At 35.3% G+C, this 16,857-nt stretch overlaps 4 non-coding genes and 2 pseudogenes across 4 annotated transcripts; 3 read left to right on the plus strand and 3 right to left on the minus strand.

The window, feature by feature from the left end:
- Positions 1 to 3,518: 3,518 nt before the first annotated feature.
- LOC142242161 (U5 spliceosomal RNA) lies at positions 3,519 to 3,647 on the minus strand (annotated as a pseudogene).
- Positions 3,648 to 5,009: 1,362 nt separating this feature from the next.
- Positions 5,010 to 5,206, plus strand: LOC142242135 (U2 spliceosomal RNA). The gene has a single exon (XR_012723996.1). It is a non-coding gene; the product is annotated as a U2 spliceosomal RNA (small nuclear RNA).
- Positions 5,207 to 6,546: 1,340 nt separating this feature from the next.
- On the minus strand, positions 6,547 to 6,671 carry LOC142242167 (U5 spliceosomal RNA). The gene has a single exon (XR_012724021.1). It is a non-coding gene; the product is annotated as a U5 spliceosomal RNA (small nuclear RNA).
- A 1,084-nt stretch (positions 6,672 to 7,755) lies between these two features.
- LOC142242142 (U2 spliceosomal RNA) lies at positions 7,756 to 7,952 on the plus strand. Its single transcript, XR_012724003.1, has one exon. It is a non-coding gene; the product is annotated as a U2 spliceosomal RNA (small nuclear RNA).
- Positions 7,953 to 9,304: 1,352 nt separating this feature from the next.
- LOC142242168 (U5 spliceosomal RNA) lies at positions 9,305 to 9,433 on the minus strand (annotated as a pseudogene).
- A 578-nt stretch (positions 9,434 to 10,011) lies between these two features.
- LOC142242143 (U2 spliceosomal RNA) lies at positions 10,012 to 10,208 on the plus strand. Its single transcript, XR_012724004.1, has one exon. It is a non-coding gene; the product is annotated as a U2 spliceosomal RNA (small nuclear RNA).
- The last annotated feature ends 6,649 nt before the right edge of the window (positions 10,209 to 16,857 follow it).

Here is a 16,857-nt window from a genome sequence, read left to right on the forward strand (position 1 = left end):
AAGTCTCAATTGAGGATATAGGCAACATTTAATGGATGTCACTAGAATTAAGTGAGCTTGATTTTTATATGTTATTCGGAATCTAGAACTCCTATTTGTAAAAAATTTGGACATTATTAAAAGCAATTCGAAAAGACTTTAAGAAAATACTATCCAGCAAAAAAGCGTTGCCAAAAAAATAATGAAAATGTTCTTTTTGGATCCGGAAGTGGTGCATAATTGACGCAGAAGCGATGAATTTAACATGGGCTTGTCATAGGATGGCAGTTCTCCATTTCAACAGCCGTTGTACTGAATTTGCCTCACTTTTTTAGGTGTGATCCGAATTCGATGTTTAGGATGTAAATTAAAAAATTCTGTGATATTTTGTCAAATAAATAATTTTTATAATTTTTAATGGATTCTAACGATTGTCGGAAACGTTGGATCTCAAACCTTTTCAAAAATTCACAGTTTTTTCAGATTGGATTTAGCATTTTTTTCGACAAAATTTAAATGATTTGTAACATTTTATGAATTCTTACTCTGTTTTTAACCTAATTGAAACAAACAAATTAAAATTACCCATTAAAAGTATGAAAAAACCAAGTTATAAAAAATTGAATTAACAGAACTTCCTGGGTAGTTAAAATAACATAAAGAACATCACTGGGAGTGCATCTTCTGGTTCTTTTAAAGTTATGCCTTTGGAAGAACTTCCAAATTTTTTTTTCTGGGTACCCTTATATGCAACAAAACAACTTGTGCTCTTTAATACTACGCCCAAAAAAAGTGAAGCTACCAGGATGGAAAATGTAGGTTAATTTTTTTTTAAATATTAACTGTATGAAAAAAAGGTCAATATCAAAAAAAAATAATAATAAACAAGTAAGGAAAGTCTAAAGTCGGGCGGGGCCGACTATATTATACCCTGCACCACTTTGTAGATCTAAATTTTCAATACCATATCACATACGTCAAATTTGTTGGGGGCTATATATAAATGTTTGTCCCAAATACATATATTTAAATATCACTCGATCTGGACAGAATTTGATAGACTTCTACAAAATCTATAGACTCAAAATTTAAGTCGGCTAATGCACTAGGGTGGAGCACAATGTTAGTAAAAAAATATGGGAAACATTTAAATCTGAAGCAATTTTAAGGAAACTTCGAAAAAGTTTATTTATGATTTATCGCTCGATATATATGTATTAGAATTTTAGGAAAATTAGAGACATTTTTACAGCTTTTCGACTAAGCAGTGGCGATTTTACAAGGAAAATGTTGGTATTTTGACCATTTTTGTCGAAATCAGAAAAACATATATATGGGAGCTATATCTAAATCTGAACCGATTTCAACCAAATTTGGCTCGCATAGCAACCATGCGAATTCTACTCCCTGTGCAAAATTTCAACTAAATCGGAGTTAAATATTGGCCTCTTTGGTCATATGAGTGTAAATCGGGCGAAAGCTATATATGGGAGATATATCTAAATCTGAACCGATGGCAACCAAATTTGGCACGCAGAGCTACAATGCTAATTCTACTCCCTGTGCAAAATTTCAACTAAATCGGAGCAAAAAATTGGCCTCTGTGGTCATATGAGTATAAATCGGCCGAAAGCTATATATTGGAGCTATATCCAAATCTGAACCGATGTCAACCTAATTTGGCATGCATAGCTACAATGCTAATTCTACTCCCTGTGCAAAATTTCAACTAAATCGGAGTTAAAAATTGGCCTCTGTGGTCATATGAGTGTAAATCAGGCGAAAGCTATATATGGGAGATATATCTAAATCTGAACCGATTTCAGCCAAATTTAGCACGTATAGCTACAATGCTAATTCTACTCCCTGTGCAAAATTTCAACTAAATCGGAGTTAAAAATTGGCCTCTGTGGTCATTTGAGTGTAAATCGGGCGTAAGCTATATATGGGAGCTATATCTAAATCTGAACCGATTTCAACCAAATTTGTCACGCATAGCTACAATGCTAATTCTACTCCCTGTGCAAAATTTCAACTAAATCGGAGCAAAAAATTGGCCTCTGTGAGCAAATGAGTGTAAATCGGGCGAAAGCTATATATGGGAGCTATATCTAAATCTGAACCGATTTGGCTGATATTTTGCAAGTTTTTCGAAAGTCATAAAATATTCGGATGTACGGAATTTGAGGAAGATCGGTTGATATACACGCCAAATATGACCAGATCGGTGAAAAATATATATGTCAGCTATATCTAAATCTGAACCGATTTTTTCCAAAATCAATAGGGATCGTCTTTGAGCCAAAACAGGACCCTATACCAAATTTTAGGACAATCGGACTAAAACTGCGAGCTGTACTTTGCACACAAAAATACATCAACAGACAGACAGACAGGCGGACAGACAGACAGACAGACGGACATCGCTAAATCGACTCAGAATTTAATACTAAGACGATCGGTATACTAAACGATGGGTCTCAGACTTTTCCTTCTTGGCGTTACATACAAATGCACAAACTTATTATACCCTGTACCACAGTAGTGGTGAAGGGTATAAAAACTCAAGGCTTTTAAGTATAACTAATTTCGTTCCTTTTTAATATTTTTCTTTGTGGCAAACCAATAAATTATAGAAAATTCCTAGAAATTTCGTACACGCAAAGAAGAAACATTTTGGGAAATGGTTATCGCTAACGTTGTTCTTATGTTACATGTTTTTAATTTCTTCGTAATGTTCATTTGTATTTGTATCACCAAAACCAATTTCTTTGTAACAAAATTTGTATTTTTGCAATAAAAATATTACTTTTTGTTCCAAAACCACCATTTATTCCTTTTATATCAAGCTTTTGTGGTTTCATGTCTTAAATAAAATACATTTTAAGCTTTCGCTGTAAAAATGCTATGCAATACCCAAAATCCTATCGAGAATTTTTGGAATATAAATAAAATTACATTATTTCCCTATCCAAGAGTTGTATTTGGTACATCGTATGTAAGAATAGGACCGACTAAATAAGCTTGTTTTCTTTAAATAAAGTTCCTTTATATCGGCTGGCGTGTGAGCCCAACAATTTGGTCTATAAATAGAACTGCTTGAATATATGCGTTGTTTGTGCATTCATTATAACATACAGCTACTAGAGGTGTGCACGTGAGTAATATTTTACTCACGCTCACGCACACTCATAGCAGAAAAATCTTACTCACGCACGCAAAAGTTGTTGATACATTCTACATTTTATGCAGATTATGACGCACTCCATGTTTAAAACTTTTCCAATGTCGAAAGGCTACAACATTCGCATTCGGACCATCTCTACCCACCATCCTCAAATATGAATGTCAGGGCAAATTTTATTGCTTACCTTCTCTTCTCCATTGGAATCCTTTCAAAATGATAGTGGATCGTGTCAATTATACACACTATATTTTAAAAAAGTGGTGATCTGGATTCCCACACAACTATAAAAATCAAGTCTGCTATATTTATCCGCTTCTGCTTCCTAACCTGCCCTATATTATTTCATATTTATTATTCCCCAGGGAGAAATTTCAGGCTTCGAAAAGAAATTGGTTTAGACTCATTAGAGTGCTCCTCTCCACGGAAATCTTTAGTAAAAGGCGAAAGATTTATTCGATAAACTGAAGAGAAGCCAGAGTAACTAAATCGTGTTCATCAGGACGTTTATATGAAAATACTTGTACGAATGAGTTGGGAATTACATCATCTACAGATAATAACACATATACCCCCAAGAGGCTGAAATCACAACTCTCATATGGATCAATTATCTTGAAAGCGACTTTCCAACATCCCTCTTTAAAATGGTAGGTAAATATCATCTTTCACAATATCATTCGTATTCGTAAAGGATCATTTTTATGTCAACGAAAGGATCACAACATGTCCTCTAACTTTGAAGACATTCTCTATCTGAACAGTAGTTTGTTAGTTCACCTTCGTGCAGTGTTGCCAGGTTGGGGGTTTCCCCCACAAATTTAGGGGTTTTTTACACGTTTAGGGGGATTTTTAGGGGTAACATTTATTTGGGGGATTTTTGGGGTAAAAAATTATTTTAGACCCTATAAAGTGGAGCAATTCTCAACAAAATTTAGAACAATTCTGGCATGAATTTTGAAAAAAAAGAGGGAAGTCATCCCATGTTCTTAAATACAAGCAAGTATGTTAAGCAATGACATTCTGTTTTAAACGCATCCGTTGAAGGGGCATTTTTAATATTTGATACAATTAAAAACAAATTAAGAAATGGTATTGTAACATTAAATTATTGGTCTCATAATTTCACGCCTACAATTTTGGCGAATAATGTATATATTTACTGAACTTTAATTTTTGTTTATTTTTTATTTCTATTATTTATATTTTATAAGCCGTTGTTGTAATTAATTTGATTTGAAAGATTTATACATTGAATTATATTGTTTTGTCTGCCCTTTATATTGATATACATTTTATTATTATACCCATAGAAAAATTACTTTCCTCAGGAACGAAATTTTAGACAAATAAACCCGAATTTGTGGATAGTGGTATAATGACGTTATATACTGATTTTTATTTACTTCAAAAGAAATTTTGTTCTTCAGAAAAAAAATCTTTCAGTATATATTTGTGCTAAATTTAATTTGTAAAGTGTATCACTGCAGGATTTTTTAACGAAGTTTGGGACACCTTTTTGGCTTGTTAACATTCTTAAATTTTTTGGGGGTTTTTGAAAAAAGTCTAGACCTATTTAGTGGTTTTTTTCTTAAGGGGGAAGAATCAAAAATCCCCTGGCAACACTGCCTTCGTGTCTCATAATCACTCTTCTTGCTTTGCACTTTCAATAAACCACCCTTGCCATCTGATAAAAGATTATTTGTCCTCTAGCAACAATAGCTTGTATTCAAGTTGATGAATATGATGCCTACAATATTTTCTTATTAATTTCCGTTCGCTTATAATTCTCAATAGCATTGAGTGTTCTCTAGCTTATATAGTTGAGTGGCTACGATGAACAGTTATCGCTTCTCGGCCTTATGGCTAAGATCAAAGTGTAGTATCTGTTCTTATCAGCTTAACATCTGATAGATCCTCCATCGGAGGACAACAAATGTTAAACTGATTTTTGGAAATAGACGGAGTGTTTAGGGGCTTGCTCCACCTCTGTCACGGGTTGGCCTGGTATTGCACTACCGCCAGGATTTCGGCCCACATTTTGTAATCAATGTCAATTATTATGGCAAATTTATTCGCATATAAACTTTTAGTACTCGCACACAAAGTTAGATCTCATCAGTCTTAATGATTACTAAGAGCATGATATGATCGAATTGACATTAAGCGTTAACCGACAAGAATAGATAAGAATTTCACCAAAATTTGGACTCCAAATTGTTGTAAAAATATATTGTATAAAAATTACATGTTGGATGTTTGATTTCATAGAGATGAAATATAAAAATCCTTTCGTTTACGCAGTTTTCAGACTAAATTCAAATTTTCTAAATTTTACAGGGTATACCATAGTGAGGACAAATAAAACATCGACCAGGCCGAATCTTATGTACCCTCCACCATAGATTACATGCAATGTTCCACTAAATTCTGTCATCCACAATCGAATTACTTAGGTGTTACCACAAAAAAAAAACTCATTGGTAGGGTATGATTTTATTTTTATATCCTCCGCCATAGGGTATATTAGCATTGTCAAACTGTTTTTAACATATCGAAATATTGGTATAGAGTATATATATTCTGGGTCGTAGTGAAATTCTAAGTCAATCTAGTGATGTCCGTCCGTTCGTCTGTTGAACTCACGCTAACTTTCAAACGAAACAAGCTGTCAACTTGAAACTCGATACAAGTAGTTGCTATTGATGTAGGTTGGATAGTATCCGACCACTTTCACGTAAAGCCTCCATATAAACCGACCGCCAGATTTGGATTGCGGAGCCTCTTAGACAAACAAATTTCATCCCATCTGGTTGAAATTTGGTAAATTGTGCAAGTATATGGTTAAACCGATCCCCAATCACACAAAAGTTGGTCCGTATCGGTTCATAATTGTATATATCCCCCATATTTCACTTCTGGCTCTCCAATTACCGCACAAAAGTTCATATCGGTTCGTTATTATTTATGGACTCCCCTATATATACCGGTCAAGAACTAAACTTAATCCATACGGGGTCTATGTTAAAAAAGCGGCATATCTACATAAACATTTTTAGGTCTTGACTGTTTTATATGAAGGAGTCGCTCTTCCAATATGGCCCATTTGCAATATGCGAGTATCTCTTATAGTTCCCGAGATATGGACCCCGCAATTTATCCCTTTGCACTAAGGGACATGGCATGATACATTTTGGAATTTTAATTGCATTGGAATTCCCACGATTTTAGGAACGATTCGCACGATTTTATTATTTTTTTCACAGAAATTTCAAAATGTTGTGATATTGAAAACCAAATTAATTTACCAGCTAAACATACCCTATACTTTGGAGAGCTTTAATTGGCTGTGTATAATATTTATTATTTGTCGCCCGAAAATTCCCCAAGGAGATATTTCAGGCTTCGAAAAGAAATTAGTTTAGACTCATTAGAGTGCTCCTCTCCACGGAAATCTTTAGTAAAAGGCGAAAGATTTATTCGACAAATTGAAGAGAAGCCAGAGTAACTAAATCGTGTACATCAGAAGGTTTATATGAAAACAATTGTACGAGGCAGTTGAGAATTACATCAGCTAAAGATAATAAAACATATTCTCTAAAGACGTTGAAATCACAACTTCCCTACGGGTCAACTGTTTTTAAATTGTTAAAATGGTAGTTAAATATCATTTTTCAAACAATATCATTCGCTTTTTTGTATTTAAGAAGAACTGGAATAAACTTTTCAAATGATCATTTATATGGCAATGAAAGGATCACAACATGTCGCTTAACTTCAGAAGACATTGGCTACCTGAAGGATATTATTGTTATTTCACATTCGTAAACCATAAACCATCCTCTTGTCTTGCACATTAACTAAACCAGATACAAGAGCTACCTATCTGATAATGTACGTACCAGAGAACTGCAACCGGTGGCTTTTTTTCGTATTGCAATCTTACCCACAAAATATCGGTGGCAGTGAGTAAGACACCAATTACCATGCGATCTATTACATTGATACAAATGCGAGAATAAAAACACCAATAATATATAACAATGTTCGTATGCAGTGTCTTGCAATCATAAACCAATCGACATCGTAACAACGCTCGGTAAACAAAAAACGAGGTTGGCACTTAAGTGTGATTGCACTCAACAACAACAATTACTAGCAGTTGGCATTAGCTCAAGAGAATTGAGAGAGTAATACATAAGAGAATACCAAACTGCTGAGATATGGGTAACCAATTTGTGTGATTGCTTTACTACGGTGTTTTCGAGAGACCAACACTCATACTAACAAACACCGACAGTCGTCGGTTGCATTGGATATTGGTGGTTGAGTTTGTTTTTACCAATTGGTGTTTTAAGATTGCAAATGTTGGTGTTTACTAAATACACTGGTCGGCTGCGGTAGATCGCAGCCGTTCTCTGGTACGTACTCAAAACTACCTAATGAGTTTGTCCTCTAAAAACAATATTTTGTGTTCGAGTTGTTGAATATGATGACTACAATATTTTATTTCAAATTTCTCTTTTCTTATAATTCTCATTTACATTGAATATTCCCTTGCTCATATAGTTGAGTGTTTACGATGAACAGTTATCGCTTCTCGGCCTTATGGCTAAGATCAAAGTGTAGTATCTGTTCTTATCAGCTTAACATCTGATAGATCCTCCATCGGAGGACAACAAATGTTAAACTGATTTTTGGAAATAGACGGAGTGTTTAGGGGCTTGCTCCACCTCTGTCACGGGTTGGCCTGGTATTGCAGTACAGCCAGGATTTCGGCCCACATTTTGTAATCAATGTCAATTATTAAATTTAGTACACACAAACAACAATTTGGATCACAGAAATGTCCTTGTCTTTGATTATGATCATATATCAGACATTTAACATAATCAGGGATATAAGCATTGGGAGAATTGTAAGTCCACGATGTTGTTTATTAACAGAATAGAAGAGAATAGATAGGAACTTTACCAACGCCTACAATTGTTTTATAATTAGAAGAAATCTTACAGAAAACAAACTAAAGGACAGTTTTTCAAGAAATTTACATTGTTGAAGTAGGATTAAAATATTCTTCAGCTTTTTTGATATTGGGGTAGATGTTTGATATCATCGAAATGATATATAAAATTTTTTGTTTTAATAATTTTAATAAATTAAAACTTTCTGAATTCTACCGTATATAAGACATATGAAACTAGCGTACAGATGCTTTTCACGGCAGACGTGGACTCTGGCATAAAATATGTGGTAGTATTTTTTGAAATCGAACAAGAAGAGAAACATTCTTCTTCTGTTTTTAAAAGGAAAAATAATGACTTCCACAAGTCCATATGGATTTGCTTCTGATCCGATTTTGCACCACTCTCGGGCTCAACAAAAACATTTTCACTACTTCCTTGGATACTTATAATATAGATTTTTGGTCTAATTTCCAATAAGATATAAAAATTGGTGCTCCCATAATCGTAATTGCAAAAGTTTCCTGTGAGCAGGCATCCATGTTATGTGAATATTGTAGTGCGCGGCCATCTGGTTGCGGTAGTGTATCGCTGTTTTCGCACTAAGGATTTTATTGCAGGTTGACAGTCTGAGTATATTTTTATGCCAACATCATAATTGCAAAAATTTCTGATTTCTCCAACTAGACGTCCGATCATCATAAATCGTATAATTTTTTCAATTTTAAATCGATGAGACATGACTCTGCGAATTCAAATTAAATTAATTCCTTTCCCCAGTTATCGTAAAATTTGTACAAAACATGCATAAGTATATTTTGCTTTATGTCTTGGGAACAAATGAAAAAAATTAAATCGCAAAATAATGTTCTTGCAAAAAAAAAATATTATAATCATCTACACAATCTACTGAAGGTAAGTTTTGCGATTGGAATAGCGTGGTCCAAACATTGTTTAGAGACTGGTGATTATGAAACTCTATGCAAAATTGAGGGACATGACATGTCACATCTTGAAATGAAATTTTGCTATTTTCAATTATATACGAATTCCCGCTATTTTCGGAACCAGCATTGTGTGAAATTGGATACAGACCTGGAAAAGGAGCCTATTTGCCAGCTAGATAATCAGAAGCGCCTTAATTGGCTGTGTATCATATTTATAATTTATCGCCCGAAAATTCCACAGAGAGAAATTTTAGGCTTCGAAAAGAAATTATTTTAGACTCATAGAGTGCTCCTTTCCACGGAAATCTTTAGTAAAAGGCGAAAGATTTATTCGACAAACTGAAGAGAAGCCAGAGTAACTTAATCGTATACATCAGGAGGTTTATATGAAAACAATTGTACGAAGCAGTTGAGAATTACATCAGCTAAAGAGAATAAAACATATTATCTAAATACATTGAAGTCACAACTTTCATATGGATAAACTGTCGACTTCCTCACATTCCTCTTAAAAGTGGTAGTTAAAATTATCTTTCAATGAACTTCATTCGTATTCTTAGTTTTTAAGAATAACTGGATTAAACTTCTCAAAGGATCATTTTTATGACAATGAAAGGATCACAAATGTCCCCTAACTTTAAAGGCATTCCCTACCTGAGCTATATTATTGTTAGTTCACATTTTGAAACCATAATCCATCCTCTTGCTTTGCACATTAAGTAAACCACCCTTGCATTCAGATACAAGAGCTACCTAACTGATAATGTCCATACTCATAACTATATGAAGATTTTGTAATCTAAAGGCAATAGTTTTGTATTCAAGTTGTTCAATATGACTACACCAATATTTTCTTATTAATTTCCATTCGCTTATAATTCTCGTTTGCATTGAGTGTTCCCTAGCTTATATAGTTGAGTGTTTACGATCAACAGTTATCGCTTCTCGGCCTTATGGCTAAGATCAAAGTGTAGTATCTGTTCTTATCAGCTTAACATCTGATAGATCCTCCATCGGAGGACAACAAATGTTAAACTGATTTTTGGAAATAGACGGAGTGTTTAGGGGCTTGCTCCACCTCTGTCATGGGTTGGCCTGGTATTGCAGTACAGCCAGGATTTCGGCCCACATTTTGTAATCAATGTTAATTATTAAATGTGTATTAACACAAACAAATTTCTGTCACAGCAGTCTTTTACTGTGATTACTAAAAGTATAAACCAAGTAAATAAAGTAGAAAGTGGGGCGAGGCTGACTATATCATACCCTAAACCCAGTACTGCCGCTACTACTTCAATCGAAGTATTTTGCTTCATTTTCACAAAATTTACTTCGTCACTCCTTCTTCCAAAAATCTGCTTCACTTTTTGTTCTGCTTCAAATTTTTAAAATGTTCCCCATATTACCTAATTGTTTTTCCTATTCCTTTAATTACGATGAACATAGCGGTTTTAATCATTGAATTATTAACCGATGTGGACCAATTTTTGCATAGTTGTTAGAGACCATATACTTACACCATGTACCAAATTTCAGCCGGATCGGATGAAATTTGGTTCTCTTAGAGGCTCCGCAAGCCAAATCGGGGGATCAGTTTATAGTTAATAATGGATCGATGTGGACCAATTTTTGCGTGGTTGTTAGAGATCATATGCTGGAACCATGTACCAAATTTCAGCTGGATCGGATGAAATTTGCTTCTCTTAGAGTCCCCGCAAGCCAATTTTGGGCGTCCGTTTATATGGAGACCGATATGGCCCATTTGCAATACCATCCGACCTACATCAATAACAACTACTTGTGCCAAGTTTCACGTCGATAGCTTCTTTCGTTCGGAAGTTAGCGTGATTTCAACAGACGGACGGACGGACGGACATGCTCAGATCGACTCAGAATTTCACCACGACCCAGAATATATATACTTTATGGGGTCTTAGAGCAATATTTCGATGTGTTACAAACGGAATGACAAAGTTAATATACCCCCATCCTATGGTGGAGGGTATAATAAAATGAATTCAATTGTTTTGTTTTAAAAAATGTATGCTACTTCAATTTTATTCAATCTACTCCACTTTTTTCCAAAATCTACTTCACTCAATTTTTCACTAGCGGCAGCACTGCCTAAACCACCCCTACCAGTGTTGCCAGGTTAGGGGTTTCCCCCCAAATTTAGGGGGTTTTTTCACGTTTAAGGGGATTTTTAGGGGTAAAATTTATTTGGGGGATTTTTGGGGGTAAAAAAATATTTCAGACCTTATAAAGTGGAGCAATTCTCAAGCAAATTCGGAACAATTCTAGCATGAGTTATGAGAAAAAAGATTCGGAAAGTCAACAAGAAGATCCTAAATAGAAACAAGTATCCAATAGCATTATTTTCGTTATTTTTTTTAAACTCTTCTGTTGAAAGGGCATTTTTAATATTTGACAAAATTAAAAACAATCGTATTTTAACTTAGCAGTTGAAAGCTTTTTAAGAGTAAGCCCGCTTTTTAAAAGTGATATACAAATTGTATTATTACATCCATAGAAAAAATAATTTCCACAGGGATGAAATGTTAAACAAACGAAAATCTCTTTTGTTTTAAAGTATTTTCTTAAATAGCAAATTTTATTATACCCACCACCATAGAATGGTGACGGGGGTATAATAAGTTTGTCATTCCGTTTGTAACACATCGAAATATCGATTTCCGACTATATAAAGTATATATATTCTTGATCAGGGAGAAATTCTAAGACGATATAACGATGTCCGTCTGTCCGTCTGTCTGTCTGTCTGTTGTAATCACGCTACAGTCTTCAATAATGAAGCAATCGTGCTGAAATTTTGCACAAACTCGTCTTTTGTCTGCAGGCAGGTCAAGTTCGAAGATGGGCTATATCGGTCCAAGTTTTGTTATAGTCCCCATATAAACCGACCTCCCGATTTGGGGTCTTGGGCTTATAGAAATCGTAGTTTTTATCCAATTTTCCTGAAATTTGAAATCTAGAGGTATTTTATGACCACAAAGAGGTGTGCCAAAAATGGTGAGTATCGGTCCATGTTTTGGTATAGCCCCCATATAGACCGATCTCCCGATTTTACTTCTTGGGCTTACAGAAACCACAGTTTTTATTCAATTTACCTGAAATTGGAAATCTAGAGGTATTGTAGGACCACAAATACGTGTGCCAAAAATAGTGAGTATCGGTCCATGTTTTGGTATAGCCCCCATATAGACCGATCTCCCGATTTTACTTCTTGGGCTTATAGAAACCGCAGTTTTTATTCAATTTACCTGAAATTGGAAATCTAGAGGTATTGTAGGACCACAAATACGTGTTCCAAAAATTGTGAGTATCGGTCCATATTTTGGTATAGCCCCCATATAGACCTCTCTCCCGATTTTACTTCTTGGGCTTATAGAAACCGCAGTTTTTATTAAATTTACCTGAAATTGGAAATCTAGAGGTATTGTAGGACCACAAATACGTGTGCCAAAATTTGTGTGTATCGGTCCATGTTTTGGTATGGTCCCCATATAAAACTACCTCCCGATTTGGGGTTTGGGCTTATAGAAACCGTAGTTTTTATCCAATTTGTCTGAAATTGGAAATCTAGAGGTATTTTAGGACCATAAAGAGGTGTGCCGAAAATGGTGAGTATCGGTCCATATTTTGGTATAGCCCCCATATAGACCTCTCTCCCGATTTTACTTCTTGGGCTTATAGAAACCGCAGTTTTTATTCAATTTACCTGAAATTGGAAATCTAGAGGTACTGTAGGACCACAAATACGTGCGCCAAAAATTGTGAGTATCGGTCCATGTTTTGGTATGGTCCCCATATAAAACGACCTCCCGATTTGGGGTCTTGGGTTTATAGAAACCGTAGTTTTTATCCAATTTGTCTGAAATTGGAAATCTAGAGGTATTTTAGGACCATAAAGAGGTGTGCCGAAAATGGTGAGTATCGGTCCATATTTTCGTATAGCCTCCATATAGACCGATTTCCCGATTTTACTTCTTGGGCTTCTAGAATCCGAAGTTTTTATCCTATTTGCCTGAAATTGGAAATCTAGAGGTAGTTTTTATCCGATTTGCCTGAAATTGTAAATATTCTGGTATTTTAGGCTCACAAAAACGTGTATCGGATTAAGTTTTTATCGGTTCATTTGGTAATGCCTCCATATAGACCGACTTCACTTCCTGAGGGTGTAGAAAGCGCACTTATCATGAAAATTGCTTGAAACTCAATGTAAAATTTCCAGATTTTACTTCTACAGATTTAAGATTTCAAATCAAAACGTTATTTTATAATTTTCTTGCACACTTACAAGAGATGTTAATGATTCCTCTAAAACTCAAACAAAAATGGTTCTTATAAATCCAGAATCTGATATAGTCCTCATAAGTGAAATCTTTAAATTTATCTTCGGGAAGTGTCCTCAAGTCCTCAAGCCCTCCTGAAATTTCAAAGGAACCCCTAATATTTGGTTCATGGTGGTGGGTATTTAAGATTCGGCCCGGCCGAACTTACTGCTGTATATACTTGTTTTTTATTTACTTCAAACGAAAAAAAAATTTTAGCATCAAAAGAAAACTTCGTTTTTTTTTAAATTTCGTTTCTCAGGAAAGAACTCTTCTTTCAGGTTATATATTTGTGTTAAATTTAATTTTTAAAGTTTATCACCACATGATTTTTTTCACGTAATTTTGGGACCACTTTTTGTACTCTTATATTCTGAAATTTTTTGGGGGTTTTTGAAAAAAGCTTAGACCAATTTAGGGGTTTTTTTCTTAAGATTTGGGGGGAAGAATCAAAAATCACCTGGCAACACTGACCCCTACTGAAATAGTAAACATAAACATTTGTGGGGTAACATTGCTATAAGTTTGAGACATAAACCGCATTTCCATATTTAAGAACATTAACCTTTTCACTACCGATGTCCACTACAGAGGACATTCGAAAACGACACCAAACTCTGACTCCCCACTTAGTTTCAATTTATTTCTCGATTTTAATTTGAAGTAGAGGCTTTAATCAAAATGACCTATAAATATTTTCCATATTGGTGAGCATTAAAATGCATTTCTATGAACTTCTTTAACAATAAACGAAAAATACGAAATTTCGAGACCTAGTTTTTAATGTATGTCTCTAGTAAATGGACATTCATACAAAAACTATAGCTGATATTTTTTCGAGTTCTTTTTTGTATTTGTTCTCACACTTTGAAATATATTGTAGGTAAAATAGTGTTTATATCCGTATGACCATTTGGTCACAATGTACATGGTATTAGTGCATATGCAAATAGCTCCCAACAAATTTGAAGGAGTTGAGTTGGTATCAAAAAGTTTGGTCTACATAACATAAATAGTGTGAAAGGTAGGTATAATTTAGGCTTTACTTATTTGTTTTTTTTTACTCACCACCATAGAATGGTGACGGGGAATAATAACCCTTCAGTTTTTTTGGTGCCAATTGACCACTTTTCCAAGCAATTGGAATTTTATACCGGTCATGGGACTGGTTGTATTTAGCCAATTGGTAGCCACTTCATGAATTTGTCTCTAGACAATGAACCTATCCCCTAACCGGTTCAAATGTCTCTATCACAGGGTTAATTAACACATTTCTGGCCCTTTTGCATCTATAACAGGGACAGTTCTATTTTTACATTGTTTTTCAGTTATATTTTCCCTACATTTGTTCATTTTCTACCAATATCACAAACATTTAAATTGACGTTTCAACGCTGGGTGTTCAATGGCGTTTGTGGCTGAATGCGTTAAGGCGTTTTGTTATGCTGCCAGTAAACCCAGGTTCAAAACCTGGCCGGAGCGAAAAAGTTTTTCAAATTGTAAAAATTAGATAAAATAACATAAGACAAATAAAAACAAGTACATACGGCCGCAAGTTCTTATGTACCCACCACCATGGATTGCGTAGAAACTTCTACGAAAGACTGTGATTTAGTCCATACATGGAATATATTAGACAAAACAGTTATGTATAGTTAAGTCTACAAATAATTACGAATCGACTTTTTGTACGTAGAGAGCCAGAATTGAAATATGGGGGTCGCTTATATGGGGGCTATATACAATTATGAACTTGATATGGACCAATTTTTGTGTGATTGGGGATCGATTTATCTGAGGGCCATATATAACTATAGACAGATATGGACCTAGTTAGGCATGGTTGTTAACGACCATATACTAGCACAATGTACCAAATTTCAACTCACTCGTATGAAATTTGCTCCTCCAAGAGGTTCCAAAACCAAATCTCGGGATCGGTTTATATGGGGCTATGTACGATTATGGACTGATATGTACCACTTTTGGCATGGTTGTTAAATATCATATACTACCACCACGTACCAAATTTCAAGCAGATCGGATGAATTTTGCTTATCCAAAAGGCACCGGAGGTCAAATCTGGGGATCGGTTTATATGGGAGCTATATATAATTATGGACTGATAGGAACCAATTCCTGCATGGTTGTTGGATACCATATACTACCATCACGTACCAAATTTCAACCGAATGGCAAGAATTTTGCTCTTCCAAGGGGCTCTGGAGGTCAAATCTGGGGATCGGTTTATATGGGGCCTATATATAATTATGGACCGATATCGATCAATTTTTGCATGGGAGTTTGAGGCCATATATTAACACCACATACCAAATTTCAACTGAATCAGATGAATTTTGGTCTTCCAAGAGGTTCCGGAGGTGAAATCTGGTGATCGGTTTATATGGGGGCTATATATAATTATGAACCGATGTGGACCAATTTTTGCATGGTTGCTATAGACCATATACTAACATCACGTACAAAATTTCAGCCGGATCGGATGAAATTTGCTTCTCTTAGCGGCCTCGCAAGCCAAATCGGGGGATCGGTTTATATGGGGGCTATATATAATTATGGACCGATGTCGACCAATTTTTGCATGGTTGTTAGAGACCATATACTAACACCATGTACCAAATTTCAGCCGGATCGGATGAAATTTGCTTCTCTTAGAGGCCTCGCAAGCCAAATCGGGGGATCGGTTTATATGGGGGCTATATATAATTTTGGACCGATGTGGACCAATTTTTGCATGGTTGTTAGAGACCATACACTGACACCATGTACCAAATTTCAGCCGGATCGGATGAAATTTGCTTCTCTTAGGGGCCTCGCAAACCAAATCGGGGGATCGGTTTATATGGGGGCTATATATAATTATGGACCGATGTGGACCAATTTTTGCATGGTTGTTAGAGACCATATACTAACACCATGTACCAAAATTCAGCCGGATCGGATGAAATTTGCTTCTCTTAGAGGCCTCGCAAGCAAAATTTTGGGGTCCGTTTATATGGGGGCTATACGTAAAAGTGGACCGATATGGCCCATTTGCAATACCATCCGACCTACAGAAATAACAACTATTTGTGCCAAGTTTCAAGTCGATAGCTTGTTTCGTTCGGAAGTTAGCGTGATTTCAACAGACGGACGGACGGACGGACGGACATGCTCAGATCGACTCAGAATTTCACCACGACCCAGAATATATATACTTTATGGGGTCTTAGAGCAATATTTCGATGTGTTACAAACGGAATGACAAAGTTAATATACCCCCCATCCTATGGTGGTGGGTATAAAAAATTGATAGAAATAAGAAGTAAAATTGGTGGAAAAATTTGTTTTTTTAGAACTGTCTCTCTAACATGTCTATTTGAACTGGTTAATTGGTGGGTTGAAAACAACCGGTTAAAGGATTGGTTTGT

The sequence above is a fragment of the Haematobia irritans genome, chromosome 5 (genome assembly GCF_050003625.1).
Source record: "Haematobia irritans isolate KBUSLIRL chromosome 5, ASM5000362v1, whole genome shotgun sequence".
In the NCBI taxonomy this organism is placed as follows: domain Eukaryota; kingdom Metazoa; phylum Arthropoda; class Insecta; order Diptera; family Muscidae; genus Haematobia; species Haematobia irritans.